The 27,731-nt window shown below is 37.9% G+C and overlaps 1 protein-coding gene across 11 annotated transcripts in view; it reads right to left on the reverse strand.

Annotated features, from left to right (window-relative positions):
* Pam (peptidylglycine alpha-amidating monooxygenase) overlaps positions 1-27,731 on the reverse strand; it is a 295,916-nt gene that overhangs the window by 242,044 nt on the left and 26,141 nt on the right. Inside the window, exon 1 of one of the 11 annotated variants that reach the window (XM_055628352.1) lies at positions 4,695-4,746. The exons of the other annotated variants lie outside the window; for them this stretch is intronic. The gene's annotated coding sequence lies outside the window, so the exon portion shown is untranslated. Of the gene's footprint in view, positions 1-4,694; positions 4,747-27,731 lie in introns of those variants that run through there. 11 annotated transcript variants of the gene reach the window in all.

Below are 27,731 nucleotides of genomic sequence, written 5' to 3' on the forward strand. Positions count from 1 at the left end.
TCTTCTTCTTCTTCTTCTTCTTCTTCTTCTTCTTCTTCTTCTTCTTCTTCTTCTTCTTCTTCTTCTTCTTCTTCTTCTTCAAAATGAAATGATTTAATCTCTTCTCACCATAATTTAGTAGAGAACTACAGAGAATTGGTGATCAGTATTATTTTGAGTATTCTTACTTAAAAATAAAATCACATGTTTAAAGGTGTTTGGGTTTTATTCCTGGGGAAGTTGAAATGGTTTATATGGTTGATGAAAAGTAAATATTAAAGTGGGTGAATACATGGGTAAATAAGATAAGATAACCAAATATACAAATTTTATTCCTACAGCTATTTTCTTATATTAGTAGTTATTGGGTTCAGTGAATTATATGACTTACTGATATTTTTAATGTTATTTTGATTGACAAATAAGTATAACATCAGATTTTCTTTTTATATGGAATGCTAAGGCCATAGAAAGAAAGAGAAACAGAGTCAAAATAACAACTTCCCACAATATAGGTATTTGCCAAAACCTTGCACTTTAAGCAGAATGCTATAGCACCATTTAGTTCTTCTCTAGTAAATCATTCCAATTTTATTTTAAGAAAATAAGCAGAAACCAGTTTTCCTTCCATCAACTTTTCTCCAGAGAACCATAGAAAATGTAATTGAGGGCTTCTGTCCAAAACAAACACACTACCATAGTTTCTTTCTCACATAGATCACTGGTATTTTTTTTTAAGTTGAGATATAAATTATTTTGTGCTTTATATGTATAGTCCCATACACTAAGATTCAGGTCAAATTTATAAGTGTTGGAAATATACAATAAAAGAGTTTAGTTTTGCAGCTGTTCCTGGAGCTATTGATCATGAGAATATAGTGTGGCTTTACTAGGAAACTATAGGGCAAACCTTATCATCAGCTTGGGCTTCATGACAGATCAAGGAATGGCAGTGTTATTCAAATTTAGGGTTATTAGGTCTCACATTTGGGTCTCCAGTGGCTCAGCCATTACTCCTCAGATTCTAAAAAAACACACCCAGGCTTGTTCACATAGGACTTAATTAATAGAATTTTTGTTGTCCCTAATCAGCCTTGTTTAATTAACTTGATCTGATTTAGCCTCTCAATAAAAATATTAAAGAGAAAATAGTGTTACCTTATAAGCCTCACTTCTGTAACACTGGAGTTAGTGAAACATTTCTTTCTAATTCAGTTTACCCTGACTACTTGAGGCATTTTAATATCCCTCAGGAGGACTGCATTCAGTGAATTAGATCAGAATTTTATGTTAACTATTGGCATAGATTTCTGTAAAAAATGTCGGATTTGTGATTTTAATATTACCTTTCTATGGTAGGGAGACCAATAGCCCCACCCCCATGCCTATGCCCTAAAATGCAGAGTCTGTGAATATAACACTATCATCACGGGAATGATTATGTAAGTGGATATGGTTTAAGATGACGAAAAGGTTGGACTATCCTGTGTTATATAAATGGTCCCAAGCTAGGGAACAGCATGTGTCATTTAAAGCTTTTTCCGGCTACAGAGAATCAGAGAGATAGCAGTGTGAAGACTTGTCTCCTCTTGCTTGCTCTGAAACAGGAAGAAGGAAGCTATGAGACCCACAAAGCAGTGGGCCTTAGAAGCTGTAAGGTCATGGAACTAGATTCTTTCTCAGAGCCTCTTGGAAGAAAATGTCCTCAGTCCTGTGGACTTGTAAACAACAGGACTATAAGGTAAGAAATTTGTGCCCTGAAAGCTGTAACTCTTGTAGTAAATGAGTAGAGCCTACGGCAGGAAGTTAATTGACCATCTCAGTTACGCTACATAGATCATTTCTTTTGGGGACAGGGTTAAAAGCAGACTAGAGGAAAACTTCCCAGTTCTACCTTAGAAGTTATGGGATCATAAAAATATTGCCATATAAGACCTAGACCAGGTTTCAAGTTCAGGACATAGTATCACAGAAGCTACTTCATTGATGCCTCACAACTTGAGCTTCATGTCTCCTCTGGATGTTTATTTACACATCTTTTTCTCCATACAACTTCCTTGCATTCTTTTGTATTTCCTTTCAGTTATTTGTCTAGTGAGAGCAGATATAATCACCTTCCTGCCATGTCTCATTTACCTCATGCTGTCAAGTCTACATACTTGCCATCTCCATACTTTAGCCAGAACAAGTTTAACCATTAAACTTAAAACTTTTCTGCTTCTTGGATATCTCACTCAGAACGATCTTTTCTAGATCCCACCATTTGCCTGCAAATTTCATGATTTCCTTGTTTTTAATTGCTGAGTAGTATTCCATTGTGTAAATGTACCACAATTTCTGTAGCCATTTTCAACTGAGGAGCATCTGGGTTGTTTCCAGATTCTGGCTATTACAAATAAAGCTGCTACAAACATGGCTGAGCAAATATCCTTGTTGTATACTTGAGCATCTTTTAGATATATGCCTAGGAGTGGTATGGCTGGATCCTGAGGTAGCACTGTTCCTAATTGTCTGAGAAAGTGCCAGATTGATTTCACAGGAATCTGGACACAGGGGTGTTTTCTGAGACTGATACTCCAACCAAGGACCATTCATGGAGATAACCTAGAACCCCTTCATTGATGTAGCCCATGGCAGCTCAGTCTCTAAGTGGGTTCCTCAGTAATGGGAACAGAGACTGTCTCTGACATGAACTCAGTGGCTGACTCTTCGATCACCTCTCCCTCAGGGGGGTGCAGCCTTACCAGGCCACAGAGGAAGTTATGCAGCCACTCCTGATGAGACCTGATAGACTAGGATCAGATGGAAGGGGAGGTGGACCTCCCCTATCAGTGGACTGGGAAAGGGACAAGGGTGGGAAAGAGGGAGGAAGAGTGGGATTGAGAGGGGATGAGGGAGGTGTGCTATAGGTGGGATACAAAGTGAATAAAGTGTAATTAATAAAAATATTTTAAAATCTTTTATTATGACATAAAAATAAAAGATAAACTTTTCTAAAGTAATTTTTAAGCTCTTTCTTCTTGGACAATGTAGGACTACTTCTGACTCAAACAGGAAGAAGGCTGGACTCTTGAAGTTAATTCTCCCTAGAACACTACCTGCATGGTCAAGCTGGCAAAAAAACATTTTTATGGATACTTTTAAAGTATACAGATATGTATATATATTCAGTACATAATATACATATATTTAAACTATGAATTAATTTAACCAATGAATTAGATTATATTGCTTTAGACATGAGCACAAAAATAAGATATAATTTAGCACGAAACATTAGCTTGATGAGTGCATTTCAGTAAGAGTTTTTAAAAGTATGGCACCATTTAGAATGACTCAATTTCTTCAACACTTACCCTACTGTAATCTAAGTTAAGTAATACTATAATTTGCTTCTACTTTTTAGAAACGGTTTGTAGTACCAACTTATGAGCAACTTATAAAGCAAAAGGTCTACTATCAAGTAGTGAATAATTTAAGTAAGACTGATCTAGTAGTTTCAAAACTGGAAATAAATCAAAGAAAAAACATTTCTGGTACTTATGACATCTTGCAGTTCTTAGGAGCTAAATGTAAATTTTAATATGGTTTTACACTCTTGCAGTTATTATTTCTTATTGACTCTTTATAAATAAGTACATGTGGCACTAATGTTCCATTAACGCAATTTCTCAGAAACGAATCAAAGTTATCAGAGCATAATCCACAGCACTCTAAAGATACAAGACTCTAGAAATAAACAGTCTAAACCTTTTTGTGCCTCTCAGCAAAGCCATATGCCTGCCTTCTGTATGGAAGAAAGGTTCAGCCACCTGAAGAGATGGGCACAGTCTTCATGAAAGCCATCTCAATCCTCTGTCTTCTTGCAAAGCTCTTTACTAAGAATAAGAAAACATTTTTTCCTACTATTCTTCTTAAAACTTACTATCATAGTGTTCTTAGGATGTGTCGAAATTGTTTTTGGGGCAGAATGCTCAGTGTGGTGACGGAGAAGTAGGTTGTATGGTTCATCATTATGGCTTATTGATGAGGCAGCCTGTAGGAGAAGAGCTGAAATAGAAAATTACCTTCCAGAAAAAAAACCTTCACTCACAGCTATCCACCTGATGCTGTGTGTGACTGTGTGATACTCTCCTCAGAGATGTGGATACAGATGCTTATGCTAAAGAAAGAATGTGTATTTAAGTATTTCATCAGCACCATGTTCATTCCACCAGAAACTAGAAACATATGTGAGTAGGACATAAGTGTGAAATGATGACTATCAGCATGCACTGAACTTCATATCACACTACAGAAATCTTTGCTCTTCCAACAATACCTTCTCATATTATGTTAGTATCACTTAAGCAGGATAAAATATCAGTGAAAATATATAACTTACATACTTTCTAAGAGATTTAGCTGCCCTGTAGCACCTGTAAAATATTTTAAGGTTTTTATATATTTTCAACAGTTTGAAAGGAAAGCTCCAGCTTGTGTGCTGTTCTTGCTTATCAGCAGAAGTAGCAGGTACTATAATGTGCATTCACAGTGATTTTTGTAACCCACCCCACGTGTGCACACATACACAATACTTTATACACAAGCTATAAATCTGTTATCAGTGACTGGCTGAAATTTCCCTACATATTATGTTTCAGTTCATTTTAGAACACAAGACACCTGGAAACATTTGGTAATTCTTATATTACTACACAAAACAAAGCACTTACCTTCCATTGCTAAGGACATTGCCAGTCACACTGGAAGGAGAGCAACAGGGAAGGGGCCTTTATTGTGGGATGAATCATCCCCACGTAGATGCTCTGAGCAACCCCTGTATGCATACTGACATCATCAGGAGAGACTTGGAGGCAGAGGATACTATGGTAACGGAGGAGCAATGTGCTGGGAGACAGCTGCCTTTAATTGCTTTAACAACTTCCTGGGGCTCAGCTACCAGGCTTGGATTTGCTAAGTAGGAAATGAAGGCTGTCACAGAGGCAGCAACTGTGACGCGGAATAAAAGAACTCAGTGAATTCTAGAATTATTAATTTCAGTGTGACTTCTTAATGGCAAATGTCATTACATGGTTCTGTTGGCAACATCTCTTTCACATGCAGAGCTCTGAGGAAGGCACAGGTCAGTACACAGTGCTCTGTGGTAACAAGAGCCTAAGTTCATATATAATTCTCTCACTTGACAAGCATTAATATTATTGCGTTACAGATAGCCTTTCTTTGAGAGTGAATGCTTGATTCACTTTGAAAAGAAAGCCCACATCTGTGCCTTAGGCAGTCAGCATGCTGATAACAATGACAACTGATTCTCTGTGTTTATTCTCTGGAAGGTGGCAGCTGCGGGTACATTTATCTCTGAGCTCCAGCAAATCCTTGCCAACAGGTCACTTATCCAGAAAACACCTCCAGGGAAATGCCTAATTATTATACCCCGATAAAATCAGTCAAAAAACCACAACTTGATGCCACAGTTCTCTTGGTTAAGTCCCTTGTGTCAACAGCAGAGTAAGTTCTAATTGCAATAACGCCCTCTACTGGAAAAACCACACAGAATGTGAAGCTTCCCTTTGAACTCTTTGTTCTGCTTTGCATCTGTCACCCGTGCTGAAGAACACTCAAGCCCCCTTTTGAAACACCAGGTTTAGAGTAATTGCTTAAAATAACCATGTTTCAGCATCAAACTGAGTCTATAATGATATCCTGTGCTTATCTGATCAGTTGCAACAGTTTAATAAGTATATAATTTATCATCTGTATCATGAAAACTATTGTTTTCTTTCCCATGAATATTTGATCGACATGTTTTTCAACAATACCAGGTCTAATTTTTATCGTAACTGCTGCAATTGTAAAGATAAGCAAGTAAGTTGGCAGGTCTTCCTTAAGATAGTCACAGCACAATAAGAAATGAAGGTTGTCATTCTGTAGTGTATACTTAGATCTCAGCTTTTTCAAAGAAACTGTTATTATCTCTACTTCAATTTAGATGATGCCAAGCCTGCCTTTTAATGTTTCCCTTGTAAGTAAATAGCTTACAATGTCTAACAATAATGTGGCTTCAAAAATAGTAAATGCAATAAAACAGTACCAATTTCCAATCTGAAAAAAATATAGAGAATTTTTAACCTAATTGACAAGTTGGGAGTTCTCACTCCTGTAGAGATTGGGAAAGACTCTGAGAGCAGAATGGTAACATGTCGACTCAGAAAAACACAGCATTTCCTCAAGTCAGCTAAGGAGAGAGAGCTTTCCAGTAAAGCTTCCGTTCTTTCATTTGTGCTTTCTGAGATCCTGACTGAGAAGCAAAACAGACCAAGCTCACGAAGATGGAAGTGAGTAAGCAGCAGCACCACTGAGAGCCGGTGAGACGGCTCATCAAGTCAGTTGCTTGCTACTGAGCTTGACAACCTGAGCTTGATTCCAAGCATCCACGTGGTGGAGGGAGAGAACCAGCTCCTGAAAACTGTGCTCTTGCCTTCACATGCATGCTACAGAAGATGTGTGTGCGCACACACACACACACACACACACACACACACACACACACTGAATGTAAAACTAGGTTGCTCTACATGTGTGGTATGATTTAAAAATCAACATTTTTTGGGTTGAGGATACAGCTGATAGGTATAACGCCTACGCTTGGCACAAATGAGGGTCTCTGAATTCAATCTCTAATGCTCATAAACTATCTACCAGCTCATGCCTGTAATCGCAGAAATCAGGAGGTCAAGGCTGTAGGTTCAGTAGTTCAAGGTCATCCTCTACCACAGAGCAAGTTTTAGGCTAGCCTAGCCTTTATAAAACCATATCTCAAACAATCTATTTTTATTTATATGAATATGCACTGAAAAATGTCTAGAAGACATATCACATAGGAAGGTTTGAAGTGACACTTTTGGCAACTTAAACTACAGACTATGTTCGTAATTTGTATGAAGGGAGAGTCTTTTAATTTTTAAAATGCGTGATTCTCTATTTAACAGAGATTTAATTATGAATTATTGTAGTAATTCAACAAACCAAAACCCACCTAAGTGTGCTCTGTACTAGTCATCCTGGCTACCTGAATACACAGAGGTAAGCACATCTTCTCTGGGCCAGATCCCATGATACTGCCAGGCCCACAGTGGTTCAAGGATGCTTCAAACAATTCTTAATAAGAGATATCCTGCCTATCTAAATGGAGTCAGGAGGTAAAGTGAATTAAGGTTATCAAGGAAGCACACACAACAAAGGGAGCAGGTGTATTGGCTTTTCCAGAGATGCCCCTCAAAAAGAAAAAAACAATCCATCAATAAAACTAGTTGGTTAGATTTTCTCTTAAAGAACAATTACAGAAAGAGCATAATCACAGAAAAGGAAAAAAAAAAAAAAACAACACAAGATCTCTTAACAGTATAAAGGGCTAAAGAAAACATGGAAGATTGCCAGGAGAAATAAATCCTTGCCAGTGGCCCTAGGTGGCCAGATTATGTGGCCTGCCAAAGACATTTCTTTTGAGAAAAAGACCCAATTTCTCCAACTCTTGTCCACAATTCATCCGCAGACAGATTTTATTCTCCTGTAATTAATTTTTAAAAATATCAAAACGTAGTATGCCCTACTCAATATTGTAGTTCCTTTTTCTCTTCCGTTGATTTTCTTTACCGAACATTGCAATGTCACTGACTTCTTGCAGTCGCTAAATTCTTCAGTTGATAACTTTGTATAAAAACGCTCCCTCCTTTCTGTCTTTGTGTTGCTTCTCCAGGACAGCAAACAGAGGCCTGGCGAAGAGCATGTTAGACCACCCACAGAAGCGCAGGTCCAGAGGTTAGAAGCACAGCTGGGAGCAAAGACAAACCAGCCAGTAACAAGCTAGCCTCTCCTGTGCTCTGACAGGTTGCAGCTGGATAACTATACCTTCTCGTATCTGTCCTGACTTCAGGAAAAGAAAAATACACTCATTCTCTGAGCATCCTAAAGAAACCAAAACTTAAAGTGTAAAATTCTTCTTCAATAAAACAGTGTATTTGTCAGAGAAATGGCCGGAAGGACTTTCTTAGTCTGATAAATTACATCTAACCCTCTAACCTCCAGGTGCCACCTTAACCTCCCTATTGAAATCAGGGGACCCAAAAAGCCCATAGCCTGACTTATATATGAAGCTGATGTGGAGTAAAGAATATAAGAAACAAAGGGAGTTTAGAATCCTGAGGGATATTTGGACTAATTTCTAAGGTCAGACCAGTGAGCTCCAGTGGCCACTGAGCTTTCCAGTACATATCTCTGAGGAAAGGACAAACATCCTTAATCCAGAAGTAGCCTTGCTCCGCTTATACTGCACTGCCTCCTCACCTGAAGGAGCAGTCCTCTTGGCTCTTGGCTGTCCTGCTCTTGGTAGAATGTTTGCCTAATTCCATGTCAACACAGTGCACCCTGGAAGTGCATGGGGCTTTATGATCAACATTTGGGGTTCAGTATTTTAATTGAAAGAAATTCACACTGAGTGAAAAAGCACAAGATCTGGTGGAAAGGACTATGATCTTACATCATATTGAAAGACAGGTAATGGCCGAATTTAGTGATCTGTCCCCTGAGGTCTCTCCATCTGGCATCTCATAACTCTATAGTCTCATTACTGGCTTCTGTCTTCAGTAACCTCTCTTCTGGTCATTCTGTGATCACTACTTTGCCCTCGATAGGTCTTTAGCTACCTTGAACAATTTACCACCAAAGGACAAGATTTTAAAAGTCTCCTCCTGCAGAACACTGCATCAACACGGCCCACTCTTGCCAGTCTTACCTCCCAGCACTCCAAACCACAGCCCCCTAGACAGTCCGCTACACTAATAAATCCCGTATTCTCTCTGCTCTAGAAATGCACTCTGCTGCTTTCTCAGGAGGCTCCATAGCTACCTCCCCACTCCCACCCCTTGCCCTGTGCCCACACTTCCCTCATCTCACTATCAATGAAAGCCTATCAATCCATCAACACCTAGCTCTTCTCTCCCATCAAAAATCTGGTTCTCAAACTCTCCAGTGCTCTTTATCTCTACAACTGCACTTAAAGCGTTCTTTTGTGGGTCTAGGATTATAGCTTACTGGTAGAATCTCTGCTAAACATGTGTGAGGTCCCTCCCCTGCAAAGTAAAAGGGAAAAAAATATGGTGCATGGTTAGTGCATTTTCCCTACTTTTTGTAAGCTTCTGAAAAGTAGAGTCTCTATCCATTTCCTATTCCCTACAAAGAACTGTGCTTGCACTCGGGACTCACCCAGTCAATAATAGATGAGAACAAACTTTATATATCCTACTTTCAGCTTTGCAAAGTACATGAAATTAAACCCTTTTACTTAATCTTTTTTTCAAAACAACCCCACATGGCATGTTAAGATATAAATACAAATGTTATTTTCAAAAAGGAAAAGGAAAAAAAACCCACAAGCTCAACTGGATCTCATCATTTTTGTCATACAACTTCTAATTTCCCATTATGTTTCTCTTTTGGACATCTACCTTCTAATAAATAGTTGCCTTTTCTGCAATAAGGCCAAGTAGATTTCCTTATGTATAGAAACCTTTCTTTTCTATGCGTGGTTTGGCTTGGTTTTGGTTTACTTTTGGCTTTCTGTTTCCATCTTTCTTGTTATTTTATGTGTATAGGTGTTCTGCCTGTGTATGGCTGTGCACCATGCACAGGCAAGGCCTGTGAAGGCCTGAAGGTGCAGTCAGATCCTCTGGAGGCCACTTCTAAGTCCAAAATAAATGAAGCTTCTTGGTTTTATTCTTGAAGACTCTGAATTTTGCTTTTATTTAAAGGTCAAGAATTATATCCTTACTTTTTCTCTTAACTGATTCAGGAGTCCAGCATCTTAAACATATATCCAGAACTCAACACAGATAACAAAACCCTTGGTGTTTTGAATCCAAAAGTCAAGGAATTATACTTTATTGCTTACTTTAATGCCTAAAACTTATTTCAGCATTTGTGATTCTAATTTTGATTATGATTCCCAGAAGAAATGAGGGATTAAGCTCTAATATCTTTTTTTTTTTTTTTTTGGTAAAGAAGTTAGTTGAAGACAACTTCCTATTTTAGCCCTTCAATTAGTGCCACTAATTTAAAATACCACTTCCCAGTGCAGGGAATCTTATGAAAGAAGGGAGAGACATAAGAACCTGGAGGGGAGAGGATCAATACAAGGAGAGCAACAGAACCAAAAATTTTGGGCACAGGCGTCTTTTATGAGACTGATACTCTAACCAAGGACCATGCTTGGAGATAACCTAGAACCCCTGCACAGATGTAGCCCATGGCAGCTCAGTCTCTAAGTGGGTACCCTAGCAATGGGAACAGGGACTGTCTGTGACATGAATGAATTCAGGGGCTGGCTCTTTGATCACTTCCCCCTTACCAGGCCACAGAGGAAGACAATGCAGCCAGGCCTGATGAGACCTGATAGGCTAGGGTCAGAGGGAAGGGGAGGAGGACCTCCCCAATCAGTGGACTTGAGGAGGGGCATGGGAGGAGATGAGAGAGGGAAGGTAGGATTGGGAGGGGATGAGAGGGGGCTATAGCTGGGATACAAAAATGAATAAACTTTAATTTATAAAAAAATTTAAAAAATACCTCTTCCCTAGGATACAAAAGAACTCCAAGGGAAATGTTGAGTGTGCATATGAACTGAGGCAGGCACTAGAAGGGTAAGCATGATGAGTGCAGCCTGAGAGGCCCAGCATTGCTGAGAGGGTCTGACAGCAGGATGGGGCTCAGTGCTTCTGAATAACATCCCTTCTGTGCATGGATCTTGCAAAGGGCATTCAGGCAAGACTGTGTATCTCTGGATTTAAATTAATCAACCAGTCAGTTGCACAATGCTGGAATTCCTTCCATTTAACCTACTAAAGCAGGTTTACTGGCAGCTCCAAAATCATTGCCAACGGCTTCTAAAAGGTCAAATGAAGCAATATACATCAAATGTCCCTCTAGAGTAGAAAGTCTCAACCACTGCCCTCCCTGTAACATGCTGTCTGAGACTCCTGTAGTAGATCAGCCCTTTTAATGAACTACCTTGAATTTCTTTACCCTTATTCTCTCTAAAAGCTAAAGCATACTTTATACATTTTAATAATATTAATTATGAAAAAGCTTGTTTCAGTCTGTATTGGGTTAATACAATATAAATAGATCAGTTATAAAGCCACACCTGGGAGAGGAACACAAAAGTAAGGAATCTGGTCAACAGGGGCCATGCATAGAACAAATGAGTAAAAACCAAAGCAGAAACAGTATATTAGGGAAAATGCACAAAAGACAGTGATGCTGTCATCACTGTCAGACATGAGTCCCCGAGAAACAAAGTATTTCAGAAATAGTTCCTGTTCCCCTTACTAGGGAGACCCACTTAGATACTGAACAGGAACTATTTCTGACATGAACTCAAGGACTGGCTCCTTTACCTCCCCCCACCTCCGAGGGAGGAACAGCCTTGCTAGGCCACAGAGGAGGACATTGCAGCCAGTACTGAAGATACCTGATAAGCTAGGGTCAGATGGAAAAGGAGGAGGACCTCCCCTAGCAGTGGACTTGGAACAGGGACAGGGAGGAGATGAGGGAGGGAGAGTGGGATAGGGAGGGAATAAGGGAGAGGGCTGCAGCTAGGATACAAAGTAAATAACCTGTGATAAAAAAAAAATAAAAAATTAAAAAAAAAGAAACAAAGTATTTAATAGAAAAGCACCTCAAGTCAGGCAGAAATTTTCATCTGTAAGACAAACAAACAAACAAAAACCAAAACCCCACAGACTCTAGCCCATTAGGAGATTCTTTGAAATTTCGTGCCTATTGAGAGACTGAATGCACTCTTGTAAAATATTAATCACGGAAGTGTTGGGCACCGAATGTGAAAGGAAGGGGTAGAGAAGCTCAGCTAAGGCTAAGAGACTACAAAGGGTCCAGGATCAATGCTTGTCTTGAAATGCTGTGGAAATAGTATTTACTGATCCAGAAGCTCAGAAGATGATCCAAGAACTCACCACCCCTCCCCATCTCTATTCTAAGAAGTTCCCAGCTTCCAGTTGTGAATAAGGGAGGCAACGTTCAGAAGACATTAGAACACAACGCGGAGTCTGCTGAATCCAGTCTTTGTGCTGTTGCTTAACAAGACAAGTTGCTTAACTTCCCCAACCCCCGTGTTGTCGCCGTTAAAGGTAAGGAAAGACTGCCACCATTTAAGGCACTGGGGATACAGAATTTGCAGTCTTTTTTTTGGAAATTACAAGAATAGTAATTTGGGCGATATTTATACATGCAGAAGTAGGCTCGGAAGAGCCATACTACAGGATGATGAGTTACGCACTGATTGGCCATACTACAGGATGATGAGTTACACACTGATTGGCCAGGGTGATATGTATGAGGTCAAAGAAATTACACTGGAATAAGAAGGAACAAGAAGCATGGAACAAGGCCGGCCCCTCAGGATGTACAGAGTGATGGTTCAAAGAAATGAGCCTAGAATGTCTGAAGTTTATAAGCCTTGTGGGGCTATAACAGCAAGAGGCGAATACAGAGAGACAGGCCCATATCTGAAAAGCTAAGCAAAGGAGCAAGGAAACAACACCAACGTGCGTGAGTGAAGCCACAGGAAGAGAATGCACCTGGAAATTCAAATTTGGGAGACAGTCATTTAAATCATATCTGCATAAAGCTCTTTTTGCTTCATCACCGATGAAGTCTCTCTATTCCCACCTTTTCAAGTAACTGAGTTTGTGTGTTTATAAGGGAGATCATTACCGAAATGCAAAGAAGAGATGAGAAGGGTTAGACTGTCTCAGGCAGGTGATGAGGCCCACATTCTCGCCATTCTGTATTGAGAATGACTCTGAGGCCAAGTATGAGCTCACTGTACATAAACTCAAATATTCTAAGCATTAGGTTTCCAAGGTATGGGACTTGTTTCATTTTGATAATTATTTCTCGAAATATATACTTAGCTTACATTTCTTATCTTTACTTTTACAGTTAAGAAATTTACACCTTTGAGGCAATAATGTATTCGTTCAAAGTGGGCAACCTTGAAAATGCGGGTGTAACGACTCTGGAGACCAAGCCCCCAAATGCTGTGATATATGTGTGAATATTTTCAAGAACTAGCCTTTTAAAATTTCCCCAAATACATTTTAAAGACTAGAGCTAGCATAGGACACCCGACTTGCATGAGGGAGATATTATACAATCAGCACTGTAGTTCTGGCATGTTTTCTGTTTTCTTTATCATGTGCTGTATTTTGAAGTAGGCATAAAGGCGCAATTAATTTCTATGCTGAGATCAGTAGAAAACACCCTGTCTGTGAAAATGGCAATTCCTGCCCGATTTACAGATTAGGTAATTTTTTTTTAAATTTTTTAAGAAAGATGACTTAATGTTACTGTCAGAATTCCAAAGAATTTTAGCAGTAGTGGAGAAAACTACCCTCCTTTCCACCTGTTCCTTATCCAGCAGCTTTAAAATGTGTGCACACGGCATACATACATTCTACAGTTAAGTGATTGCTTTTGTCATTGTAGTCTCATCCGAGCAAGAGCAAATTCATGTAGTTTAATGGGAAGAAATGGATCTTTAGAAAATTTAGTTCTAAAGAACAGGGATTGCAGCTTTGAGGATGTGGGGCGATGAGAACACAATACAAGTAAACAGACTCAGACAATTTTCTCAGCTTTCCCAATGCTGCGACCCTTTAACACACTTCCTCTTGTTGTGGTGACCCTTAACCATAAAATTAATTTATTGCTACTTCATCACTGTAATTTTGCTACTGTTAGGAATCACATGTGAATATCTAATACACAGGATATCTGATATGCGATCTCAAAAGGGTTGTAACCCACAGGTTGAGAACCCCTGAACTAAAAAAAAAAAAAAAAAAAAAAAAAAGACAGGCAGAAAACTAAAATTACTCCCCAGCCCACTCACTCATTTGCCTACCTGGTAGGTTTCCTTTCCTTCTAATGTTCTGAGAGCTTCATAGTGGAAAAAAAAAAAAAAGAGATGCCCTTTGCTACACTGATTTGATTCCAGCAAACTAACTAGAAATGGAGTTTGTATTAGAAAGCCACAGACAGGAGCAATAATACTGATCAGAGAAGTTGGGCTTATTCATGAGCCCCTGCTGAGTTAGGAAGTGAAAAAAGAAGGAAAAAGCTAACTTCAAAGCGTTGCTGAAAGATGATTAACACTAGCAACAAACAGGAATCGCAGACTTCTTTGATGTAGAGAATTCTTAATGCCCAAGCTTAAAGAAAAAATCATCTACTACATTTAAATAGCAAAAGGTCTAATAATACATGTCCTCTGCATGCTGGAAACCAGTAATTACCCAAGGGAATAAACAAAATTTAGAACTCAAGACTCAGAAGTTATGCCTTAAATGTAAACCCACAAATATCCTGCCTTTGTCAAAGTTCTCTGGCAAAAAGCCAGCTCTAACAGGTACAGTGTTCGAATGTTTGTCTCCTCGTTGTTATGTTCAATACCACAACAATCAAAATATTGGGATCACTAACAACAACACATACAAGCTCATTCAAGAATTCACCTGCGCTCAAATACAGAGCTGATGTTCAATCTGGTTGCCAGAAGTATGACTGCAAGAAAACATGGGAAATTCGATTAGCAACTAATACAGGTAATCATTCAGATGTGCTAAGTCCTGCAAAGCTGGGAAACAGCGGTCGGCTATTCATCACCATGATGAGTCTTCATGTAGAAACTGAGAATTATGCTTTAGTACAGACGTTCTTAAAGTCACTGAAGAGTCTGTCAACAGTGAAGAGAGATTAAAACGTTTGATTTCTGTGCCAATTATCAGCATTTGCCAGATGAGATTAGAAGCCAGTTCTTTGCAATTCAAAGGACTTTTAGTATACAAATGTTAGATCTGTTATTATATACTAAAATATTTGTATTTAACAACTTCAAAATAGTCTTAAAACCAAAATTTTGGAGAAATGCCAGTTTCTACTCTCTGTCTAGCAAATTGGCAATTCTCTAACAACTGCCTGGGAAAAAAAAGTTATACTTCCATTTACAAGATAAAAATACAGCTTTAAGAGTATGCTTCTACAGTGGGTCAAAATCTATAGCCACCTGCTGAACAAAAGACATACTAGGAAACAAAACTGTCCTTTGTAGTTGTTTTACGTATGATATTCTCAAAGTAAAATTGACAAAGTTAACTATCATTGCTGAAAATGTGACAGCTCAAAATCACATTCACAAAGCTAAAAGTCATAAAAACATATTCACAATGCTAAAAGTATTTTAATACTAGTCTGAAGCAGTCATCTAACAGAACATTCTCATTGAATTAAATAAGTACCATGTCTACTATGAAGGATAGGAGATACACAGACATGTGGCTACCATGTTAACTTGCTAGCTACACAGGCACAGAGGTGTCTAGAGTTTGGGACTGTTCACCAAAGAATCTGGGTCCTAATCTGCATGGCCCCTGGGGACTGACTTCATGAACGGTCAGTGCAGTTCAAAACTCCGTTCCAAGGGTTCAGGCTCTGCTGGGATCCTCCTCATTGAACTTAATCAATCTAAGCTGATTTATACACTTCCAACTGAATCCTGGTAGCAGGGCTCAAGATCCTTTTCAAGTTTCTTAATCCAAAATTTCACACAGAGATCATGGAATGTTTTGTTGATGCTCATGTGTCAACAAGGCATGTTTGGTCATTTAACAAAACACATTTCTCCTTTAAGTGTCATATTATTTGCCTCTAAACCTATAAATATAAATTATGCAAAATAAATCACTAGTAATAAAATCGGTTGTCAAAGTAGACTCTAAAAGACTTAAAAAAACCATTGGACTGTATGGGAAAGAGTTCCTTTTCCATACCGAATGCAAAGGAGTAGAATTCTCTGCTACATCTAGAGACATTTGCTGTTTGTTTTGTGAATAAAGACCCATTTGTTGCCTATTTTTCCAGCATTCAGTCAAGAATGAAGGTCAATCAGCAGATTTCTCTCACACCAACATTATAGCCTGCCACGAATACAGCTAAGGTTTCCTCACTTGTGAAAAAGGTAGCTATGAAGAAAACCATTTAGCTAATAAACAAGGAAATAGCTAGAGATCCTGGTACAAAACCTACAGTAACAATTCCAAGGGTCTTAGGTACACAGTCATCAACTTAGTAGGAGCTGCTCTGGCAAACACCTCTAAGCTCTTTCTTGCAGTGGAGAAATCAGCATCGCAATGTAGGGGTTAGAGAAAATCTTCCAGTCTAACCACATCTTGCTTTAGATGTTTGGTCTGGGATTGCATTTAATGATTTCTGTCTCCAGCTGAATAACATGAATCATTGAGAAGCTACTTCTCCCGACACATTGCAAGATAAGGCTGTTCCATCAGCTCACATCACACCTGAGGCTAAGGACTGTCCTTTCTGCTTCCCAGGGAACCTGGTGGTCCTGGCCAGCATGATGATACAAAAACTCCCAATGTACAGGCTTCAGATGATGACCTGGACCAGGCCTTCACGCTTGCAGCATAATTTAAATTAACCCTACAAAGCAGGAAGTTAAAGTCTCAAGGGGTAACTGGCCAAGGATGAAGAAACCACTTCAAGTACATTATAAATTCAAAGGTATTAAATAAATAATGAATTTTATTTAAATTTCTCCAATAGATATCTTAGTTATTTAAATGTGGTTAATGGATTTTTTAAGACAGAAATTTTCGACACTTCTGGTTTAATATATATATATATATATATATATATATATATATATATATATAAGTAAAAAATCATCTACTGTAGTTCAAATTTACAAAATTGGTAATTGAATTTTGTTTATTTCTGGTTAAAACTGTTGCTGAAACTACTTAAGAAATTTCATATTATCAAAATGCATTTAAAATCACTAACCAGGTTTTGTTTTTGTTTTTTGATAAAAGAGTATTTCTATATCATTGCTCTCTGCACTTTAAAATGTAGCCAGAACTTGCTTACTGCACTTAACATATTTATATGGATTATGAACTTATTATAAGTAAAACATTGAATTTACTAGGAAGTTTTGAAGACTTTATAAAGTGTCCAATTTAAAACATCTGCATTGGGAACACAGAATTCTAAGCACTTTGGAATATATGTGGTGGGTTAATATGCATTTATGAATTTCTTCTAGTAGTTTTAAATAGCAAGAATCTTAGATGATCAATTAAAAACTTCCCAGATCTGCCACAGAGGGCCTATGAAAGGCTCTGCTCTGCAGGGTATCAAAGCAGATGCTGAGACTTATGGCCAACCTTTGGGCAGAGTGCAGGGAATCTTATGAAAGAAGTGGGAAATAGTAATATCTGGAGAGGACAGGAGCTCCACAAGGAGAGCAACAGAACCAAAAAATCTGTGCACAGGGGTCTTTTCTGAGACTGATAACTTCAACCAAGTACCATGCATGGAGATAACCTAGAACTCCTGCACAGATGTAGCCCATGGCAGTTCTGTGTCTAAGTGAGTTCCATAGAAATGGGGACTGAGACTGTCTCTGACATGAACTGATTGTCCTACTCTTTGATCACCTCCCCCTGAGGGGGAAGCAGCCTTACCAGGCTACAGAGGAAGACAATGCAGCCACTGCTGATGAGACCTGATAGACTAGGATCAGAAGGAAGGAAAAGAAGACCTCCCCTATCAGTGGATGTAGGCAGGTGCATGCATGGAGAAGGGGCAGGAAGGAAAGGCTTGGGAGGGGAGGAGGGAGGTAGGTACAGGATGGATACAAAGTGAATAAAGTGTAATTAATAATAATAAAAAAATCTTCCCAGACTTAAAGAGAGTATCTTTACAAAGGTTTTAAATTTTTTGATTGATAATTGAATACATTGTAAGGTACAATGTAATGTCTTGCTCTACTAAATATATCAAAGTTTCACCCCAGTTAATTAACATATCTATCATTTAATGCATTCATCTCTTTTTTTCTCTCCTGGCGTTAAGAACAGTTTAAAAATACAGCAGAAGGCTAGAGAGATGTGGAGAGATGTTTCAGTGGTTAAAATCACTAGATTTTTTGCTAGATGATTCTGCTAGATGATTGAGGTTCAAATGACCTATCACTTCTTGCATTTTTTTCCTATAGAAAAGACATTATTTCTGCCTCTCAAACTTTCAGTCAAGACCATCCTGAGTAACAGAAACTATGAAGTTGCATTTCGACTTCTAAGAAGAATAAAGCATAGTAATTTCATGTTACATATTCTTCACTTCATAAAAAAAGAAGGTTTGTAGAATGTATTTTACCAGAGATCTCCTCTAGCATATTAATAAGAGATCTACAATTATAAAATTTCATCAGCTCTCTCTGCTGCAACTCCTCACAATACTACTCAGTAGCAACTGAAGCCGTAAGCACCATGTATTTTGAGAGTTTAAGAGAGCCCACATCAAGTGCCCGTAGGTAACTAAGACCTTTAAAATCAACTGTCTAAAATGATAAAGCAGGAAAAAAACAAAACAAAACAACATTGTGCTGAACACTTACAAATAACTTCACTTCCTGGAATATAGTAAATACTTGTCTAGGCTTTTCAAATTCATGTTATTTTTTATCACAACTAATTGTAGAACAATTAATAACAATAAAGATTTCATTTACCACCAACATGTTTCTCAATACCATAATTTTGGTATTTTTTTCTATCCTCTAGAACACATAACCAAACTAGCCACATACATTCATTAATGATAATTTTTATATATCTCAAGCAAACTTCCTAAATGCATAAAAATCCTGTTTAAAAATAAGTTACAACTTCAAAATTATAAATATTTCTAATCTTTCATGGAAAAAAGAAAAAAAATCCTACTCAATACCCACTTACTATTTTTTGCATTATTATTTATTTATGTCATTCTATTTATTTATTAAATATTTTAAATTACATGACTTCTACCCTCTCCTTTTCCTCTTGCTTGCTCCTCCCAATTACCATTCTGCCAAACTCCAACTCCCCTACAACTCTCAAGCTAAAAGACTATTAATTTGATTATATCTGTTACGTGCACATATGTCACGTGTATAATATATATATATAATATTATACATATGTATGTTACATATATATCCATATATATGGAACATACTTAGTCTGTTTAGTTGTTTGTATGTACAGAGTTTCAAGGCTTACCAGTCTGCACTGGACAATCAAAAAGTGGGCTTATTCCTGGGAGAAGCTAATTCTTTCAGTTATTAGTTGCCAGTAGTCCTCTGTCTAGGGTTGGACACCACAAGATTCCTCCCTTTCTCATTAACACGTCTATTGATATTGTCATTGTTCCAGTCCTGGAACAATGTGGTCTGTGACAAATAGAATTACACAACTCAGAATAATGAAAATTATTTTCTGTAAGAGACTAAGAGACCTTTAATCCCAACATTTTGGGGACAGAGGCAGGCAGATCTCTGTGAGTTCCAGGCCAGCCAGGATTACATAGTGACACCCTGTCTCAAGAAGCAAAATAAGCAAACAGAAACACCATCATTGCCACCTTCTCTGAGTAGATACAATTAGAAATGTTTATTTGTTACCCAGCAAAATAACACTGGTATTGTGCTGCACTGAAACTCAGAGCAGTGAAGCAGATTGTTTGAAGTGTTCATTACAGCTTTATCTTCCTGTGAAGAACTCTCATCATGTCCTAGAGAAATCCTGGAGACTAGCTATCTGGAGTTAAGTTATCTACCACAAGATTAAGTGCTGTACAACTGATAGACTGACAGTAACTGTTTCTCACCAGGAAATGAAAGAGATAAATCTAGGTCTGGGAACACAGCTCTTGCCCAGCTCACAGGAAGCCTCAAGTTCAATTTCTAGCAGTGTCCAAAACAATACCAACAAAAAGGATGATTACATAGGGATCTCCCATTCAAAAGTAAATTACAACTAAGTTTGTTAGAGTGCTTTATTATTCGTAAAGTTTATCTTAATGTGTCCCTTGGTAACTCTTGGTAACATATTGAAAATGGAAAAAAAACAAGAAGGAAAATTAATAGCAAGAGAAGAAATATACAACAGGATACCTTTTGGCACACAAATCTTGCAGTCATAAAGAACAAATGCAAACATTTCAGCACATTGTCTGGAGCATGTAAAACGCACTATCCTCACACATGAAGATTCTAGGATTACATAAACACAGTCATGTCAGCAACACACATTTGAATGATTGATTCCTGTTTTTATTTCTCAAATAGGGAATGATCAAGGTTCCTCAGAGTGTGGGAACTAAGTGTATGCTAGAGAAGTACAGAGTCTCAAGACCTTTCTGGAACTTGCACAGACTCTTCAAACTCTGCAAAAACATGTTTGTTTATTTAACTTTATCTAACAATTTGTCTTTATGAAAATAGAACTGGGCATATGATTCAACATGTTCTTGTTATAATGTTTATAATGGCAGATAATTTAAAAAACTCCTATGAAGGGGATTGACATAAATAAAAAACAGTAAAACACAACTCAGAGAGCAGCTGTGAAGAGGCATTCAGAGAGGAGAAAATGCTGACTATCCAGGGCTTATTGAAAATATGCCAGCTCCAAAACAGAATAAGCATCATGATCAAGTCTACGCCCCAAGATTTTTGTCTCTGCATGTGAACACAGGCATGGACTCTGCATTAGAATATTTAAACAAATGATGTCAGTGCTTACCTCTTTATACTGAAATAACTGACAGTTTAAAAGTACTGTTTGCAAAATATTTGTATTTGGTTTTTACATTTACCAATTTTCTAAATAAAACAAAGATAATACAAGAAAACAATGGAAGAAAGAGTAACTGATCTGAAAAATTTTTTTTATATAACTTCTTATTCAGATGCTATGTGATTTCTGATAAATAAAATCACACAGCTTAGAATAATGGAAATAGTTTTCTATAAGAGGCTAACAAAGACCCTGCTTAGAGAAATGAAGAAAATAGCTTCATGTCCTGACTTGGCAAGAACAGTCACAAAATTATGCAGAAAATTTCCCACCTCACCAGTCAGATCTGTTCCCAGGATGACAAATCATCATAAGAATCAGAAATTTGCCCAGTGGTGGTGGTAGCAGTGCACAGCTTTAATTCCAGTGCAAAGGAGGCAGAGGCAGGCAGATCTCTGGATTCAAGGCCAGCCTGGTTTACAGAGGGAGTTCCAAAACAGCCAGGGTTACAAAGAGAAACTCTGTCTCAAAACAAAACAAGACAAAACAAAACCACTACAACAAAAATTAGACAAAAGCTATGACCACAGTAAAACAGGAGCCCCACTGTGATCTCAGAAACTGCCATTGTACATCTACAGAATATAGATAATAGTGCTGATGATCCTAGATAGTATTTTAGCCAAATAAATTGTCCATTTCTCAGTGGTGTCTTTATTTCAAGAGCAAAATTTCATGCTATGTTTTGGAACAGTTATATTTAGTTTCTGTAACCTAATGCATCTCATGCTACATTTTAAAATAGTGTTTTAAAAGTTATTTTCTACCTCCACTGAGCATGTAAGTAGACTTAAAGAGCTACTGTGATGCTGATTGCTTTGCCTATGAAGCTGTGACTATAATTTCCTGAATAAACAAATATCAATCAGCAAATATTTACTAAGTGTTTTCCTTGTTGCAAGAATCATGTCAAGTACTGAAAGAAAATTATGGCTAAATCACTCCCCAGATATATGCAAGATAAGAAAATTATATTTTTCACAAACTTAGTCTAACAATAACTGCTGAATATTTATGAACATGAATAATTAGCTATCCCTTCTACTTGTCTTGTTAAATTCATCTCTAAATAACTGAAAATATTTTATTGCCTTGCAATTCTATTTTAGCAAGCTAGTAGTAAGTATTCATAATAAAGTGCTTATCATTTTAAGTATTTTAGGTATGTATTCAGCAAAATTAAGCACATTCACATTCTTGTACATTGACTGTCATTATTCATTACCAAAATACTTTCATCTTCCCTAGCCACAACTGTATCTATTAAACAATAGTTTCCCATGCCCACTCTTGGTCACTGTTCTATTGCTGTAGAGAAACCACCATGACCACAGTAGCTCTTTATCATAGAAAGCATTTCATGGGGGCGAGCTTACAGTTTCAGGGGTTTAGTCTATTATCATCATGGCAAGGGAGCATGGCCACACAGGGGCAGACATAGTGATGGAAAAGTAACTGAGAGTTGTACATCCAGATCCACAGGCAGCAGGAAAGAGAGCCACTGGGCCTGGCTTGGGCTTTTGAAACCTCAAAGCACAGTGACACGCTTCCTCCTACTAGGCCACACTTCCTAACTCTTTCTCAAGTAGTGCCACTCCCTAATGACTAAAAGTTCAAATATGAGCGTATTGAAGCTATTTTTATTCAAGCTTCTCTTCTTCATTTCCTTCATGATCAGCATTCTATCTTATGTTTGTAAGTACTATATCTCATGTAAGTGAAATCAAACCATAGTTGCCTTTTGTGTCTGACTTATTTCTCTCAGCATATCTTTGTGGTTAATCCATGTTTCTGCTCTTGTCGTGCTTTCATACCTTTTTAAATGCAAAATAACACAATAAACCATACATCATCTATTGATGGATACTTGAATTATTTTCCCTTTTAGATAGTGAGGATTGCTTGCTGTGTTAAATGTAGACATAAAATATAAACGTGGTATTTACTTTCAATTTGGGGTAGCATATATTCAAATTAAACTCCTAGATGAATTTGTTTTTAAAAACTTTGACTTTCATTAACATATCTTTTGTTATTTATCATTGAATACAGTCTTCATACTACCCTTTTAACAGCATAGGAATTATTTTATTCTTTCATTGTACCATTTAAAAACCTAAGCAAAAAAGAAAAGAAAGAAAAAGAAAATGCTGCTTATAAAATTACACTTAAGCTAAGTTTCCAAATGATGCCATTCTTAGACAAGTTTTCTTTAGTGATGTCATTCATAAACACTCTTGCTTTCTGGCCCCTTCTAGCTTCTTCCCTTGAGTGTCAAACATGAGGGCACTAAGTGCCAAATTTCTGTCCTTTTGTCTTGTACGTTTCATTTCGACTGTCAACACATTCTTATCTCCAACTTCCAGATAACACATATATTTTCATAATGTTATGGAAGCTTGCAGTTTTGCTGTTAAAATAATAGTTACTTAATGGGAATAATTTCAGACAAGTGGAACAAGGATGCAGTAATGTGCTTCAAATCAAATTAGGATCCTTTTCCTAACAAAATACTTCTTTTCTTGCCATCTTAAAAACCACACTGTAGTACAATCAGCTCATAGTACAGGCGGTACAACCTAGTACATGGTATTGTCTAAAAAAACATGCTTCCTAGAAATGAAGATTCTTTGACTAATTTTAAATTACATAAGGTAATTCATCTCCATTATTCATGGAAATATAATCTAGAGCTAAAAAGTCACTATTTTTCAGACTATTCACTGTAAATTACTGACCACTTGAGAAGAGAAATGTAGTTTCTACTGAAAAGAGAGAGTTATTACAGTTTGCATGCCATCCATAACTTGAAGACACCCATGGCATGATGAAGTTATTAAAGTCTTTCTCACAAAGCAAAGAGCATAATAACTCACTGCCACCTTCATCAAAGCAGCTGAGTTATGGAGCTTATGAAGGGTAATTGCCCTTCAGGTAAAGTGTGTGGGCAGTCTCCTATTATAAATTTTTATTTTTAATACATAAATTTCCACACTTGGTTCACAACAATTTAAAGCAAGCTGAATTAGGTGGTTAAATCATAAAAGGAAATGACTTCATATCTGTTCCCTTCTCATCCAGGCATCAAGTACATGCTTTTGATGAGCATGGAGTCCTGTTACTAGTGCTGAAACCCACTGAAGCTGCATAAGTGCAAATTAGCTGAAATGGGACGTTTCTCAAGTGTTTTTACAGTGAGAACGTGCTGAAGTCTTTTTTTTTTTTATTTTGCAAATGCCATACAATTGTAGTTCTTAAATTAAAAACAGGCTTAGTTACTTTTCTATTGCTGTGACAAGACACAATGCCGAAAGCCACTTACAGAAGGAAGAATTTATTTTTGGGCTTTTGGTTTCAAATCTTTAGAGTCCATGATGATGAAAAAAAGGCATGGAGGCAGGAACAGGTGAGATCTTACAGCTTTATTTGAAAGATCTGTATTCCCTACAGTTCCTTGATGCTAGTACCTGCGGGGCTAGAAGCTACGATTTTGTTTCCCAGTGCTACACACTAAAATGACTTTGAGAAGTTTATAAATTCTCTTCCTCTTCCTCGTTTTTCGTAACTTGTTAAGGAATTCCAGCTTCCCACAGTATGGAGAACCACTGACCCTTGCAAAGTTCGGAACTCTCAGCAGGGCATGCCAGGCTCTACATATGTTCATGCATTTGTTCCACCTAAGTGAACTAATGAAAAACAGCTCCGCTCCTTGGGATTAGTCAGGGGTTCTACTGCTGTGACAAAACACCATGGCCAAAGAGCAAGTTGAGGACAAAAGGGCTTATTTGGCTTACACTTCCACAACACAGTTCATTTTTCAAGGAAGTCAGGACAGGAACTCGAACAGGGCAGGAATCTGGAGGCAGGAGCACAAGTGCCAGCCATTAAGGGATGCCACATACTGGCTTGCTTCCCCCGGCTGATGCCCAGTCTACTTTTTTTTTTTAAAGAAAACTAAGGACCACCAGCCCAGGGATGGCACCACTCACAATGGGCTGGGCCTTCCCCCATCAATCACTAATTAAGAAAATGCCTTACAGCTGGATCTTATGGAGGTATTGAGGTTCCCTCCTTTCAGAAAACTCTGGCTTGTGGCAAGTTGACATAAGACTAGCCAGCACACCATCATGTATATGCATATGTATATGTATATGTATATGTATATGTATATGTATATGTATATGTATATGTATATGTATATGTATATGTATATGTATATGTATATGTATATGTATATGTATATGTATATGTATATATGTATATATGTATATTTCTTTAATTTTAAGTCTATATGTGTGGACCTGAGTGTGTGCACCACATACATGCAGGTGGCTGCAGAGGCCAGAAGATGGGGTGTGGATAGAAGCTAAGTGATATAGGTACCGAGAACTGGACCTGGGTTCTCTGCAAGTATATCAAGATATCTTAACCACTGCACCATACCTCCAGCCTCCCACCCCATCCCTGCTCATCTTTAGAAAAGGTAGTCCATTCCTGAATGAATTTATAAAGATTAAAGGAGATATTTAATACATTTTAAATGTTAAACAAGCTGTGGACACAGCCATGTTCCAGTACATTTGAGCTGGCTCAACAACTTAGTAGAAGCTAGATAATAATATATAATATACATATATAGCATATATATAAAACATACAACATATAGTACACACACATAATATATATAATATGTATAATATATATATATATATAAAGAATGTATGCTTAAAGACAACAAACAAGATGCCTGCACTCTCGTATCTGTGAACCACAGGTCTTAGGCTTTAGATGCCACTGTTTGGAATGTACCTAGTACTCCTTTTGTCTCCCCGGACATCACTCAAGAAATAAGAGATGTTAAGTACTTCTTAAGGAGTAATGTTCTGGGAGACAGAAGCATGCCACCTATGCCAGCAAGGGCTTGTTTGATGATGCTTAGCCAGAAAACAGCTTAGCTGCTCTACCAACTGGGAGCCTGATATGCCCGATAAGACTTACTGTTTACTCACAGAAAGAGGAAGAGTATCAACCAAGAATGGAGAGCAGTAGGGATAGATTATGAATCAAGAACAAAGGTGACCATTCACACGTTAGAGCACTCAGGTCATTATGGGGCAGTCGGCTTCCAGCAGCAGTGTTCCTCCTAAGCAGACACTGTTTTATCCATCTTCTGCTCTGGACCCCAGGCAAGCAGCGCTCCTACTGCTCTCTGCAAATCCCCAAAGGTAGCTGATGACTGTACAGGGGATCACAGCTGAGAGGCAATTTTAAAAGAATCTATTTCTAGATGCCCAGACTTTATTGCTATTCATTCCTAAATCTCAACAACCCTACAGACTCTGGAAGCTACAAAATTCTCCATCCTTTCCCAGTGTTCAGGCTTCTGTTTACCAGAGAGCCTAGCTCATAGGGGACAAATTCAGGAGGCTTAAAAAGGGGTGGCTCTAATTGGTGTTGCCATCAAAACTCATAATGCCTCTGGTGACTAAGAAACACCTTCCTTTACACCTTTAAACTTTAAAGATTTAAACTTTGTTTTCAAGGAAACTGAAGGTGGAACTCTGTGATAGTCATTTAACTTCCAGTGTTTGTGTGATAGACCTATGAAAAACATTAGAATAACACTTGTCCCTTATGGGGATTGGAGATATCTGGGATACAATCATATTACATTTTTTTATCTGAATCATATTTAACTTGGTATCTTTTGTTTTACTAAATCTGGCAATCCTATCTCTATTTTCAAACTCCACAAAGCAGGAAGCCAATCCTGATCATGACAATAAATTGATATTCACTTCATAAGGAACACAGATTAAGCTGAGTTATATAGAAGCCATTGCCTGAGATTGCAATGAACAGAACAGTTTTTCTTTTATTGGGGTCTCCCTTTCCCCTCTTTGCCCATTGTACCCATCTACACAAAGACATGTGCTGGCACATGACTTTCCAGTGAAGTTTCCAACTTGGAGAAGATAAAAGTCATAATGTCAACTAAAAAACAAATATGGAGAAATGGAGGCCCATTGGTGTCTCAACTGCCATCAATAACAACAACAGAAACTTGAAAAGAAAAGGTTGTCACCAAAGTCCAATTAAAAAAAAACTAATTGAAAAAGGCAAAAAGAAACCAATGTGACTCCCATACTACTTTTACCAGTAATGAAAATGACGAGGGGGATAGGGCATCCGAAGAGACAGAGCTTGATCATGGCTCTCCATTCCTGCAACCTGAGAACCTGGTGTTGACTTTGGAAATGCTTCTATGCTTGTGATGACATTTTCTGTTTGACTATGTCCGGGGAGTGGTGGCAGTGTGCAATTCCTCACTTCTCAACAAATACAGGATTTTTTTCCTTCTCAAGTGTCTTTCCTAAGGGTTTAATGGATTATTTTTTCTTTTCTTTTTTATAGCTGTCAATCACATGCATTATTTGTATCTACTTCAAACTCATTTTGCAGTGAAGGATTTAAAAATCTCTTTCCTCTGGAGAATAAACAAAGGGTAAAACAAATAAGGAAAAGGATTTTATATAATCCTTTCATTTCAGATTCCGGTTCTTCCCTGCTCCGAAGAAAGGTGCTGTACAGTGCTGAAGACAGAAGCTCTTACAGCCTAGAAAGAGTGAGCTCATCTTTGGTGTGAGCTGTATGGAGGTCTGAGGAATTGTTTCATTTTTGAAGAAAACACACTGTGTTCTGGAGGAGCTCAGGTTTGAAATTTTCCAAATACGGAGTTCTCACAGAATGTCAGTTTCACAAACAGGGTGTAATGGCAACCTGCCCCTCCTCAGTTCAGCACAGCAGCCAGCGAAAGCAGACTGCCTAGCTCCAGAGCCAAACTCAGCCACTTACCCTCATGACCTTGCCCAAGCAAGTTTCTTTAGCGTTTATCCTCTCCTCTAATTAGCACGATAATAAGAGGATTTAAGGGGACTGTAAGCACTGAAAAGGTACAGTCCTCAGAGCAATGTCAGC

This window comes from Psammomys obesus, unplaced genomic scaffold (genome assembly GCF_907164565.1).
Source record: "Psammomys obesus unplaced genomic scaffold, mPsaObe1.curated_primary_1811, whole genome shotgun sequence".
Classification (NCBI taxonomy): Eukaryota; Metazoa; Chordata; class Mammalia; order Rodentia; family Muridae; genus Psammomys; species Psammomys obesus.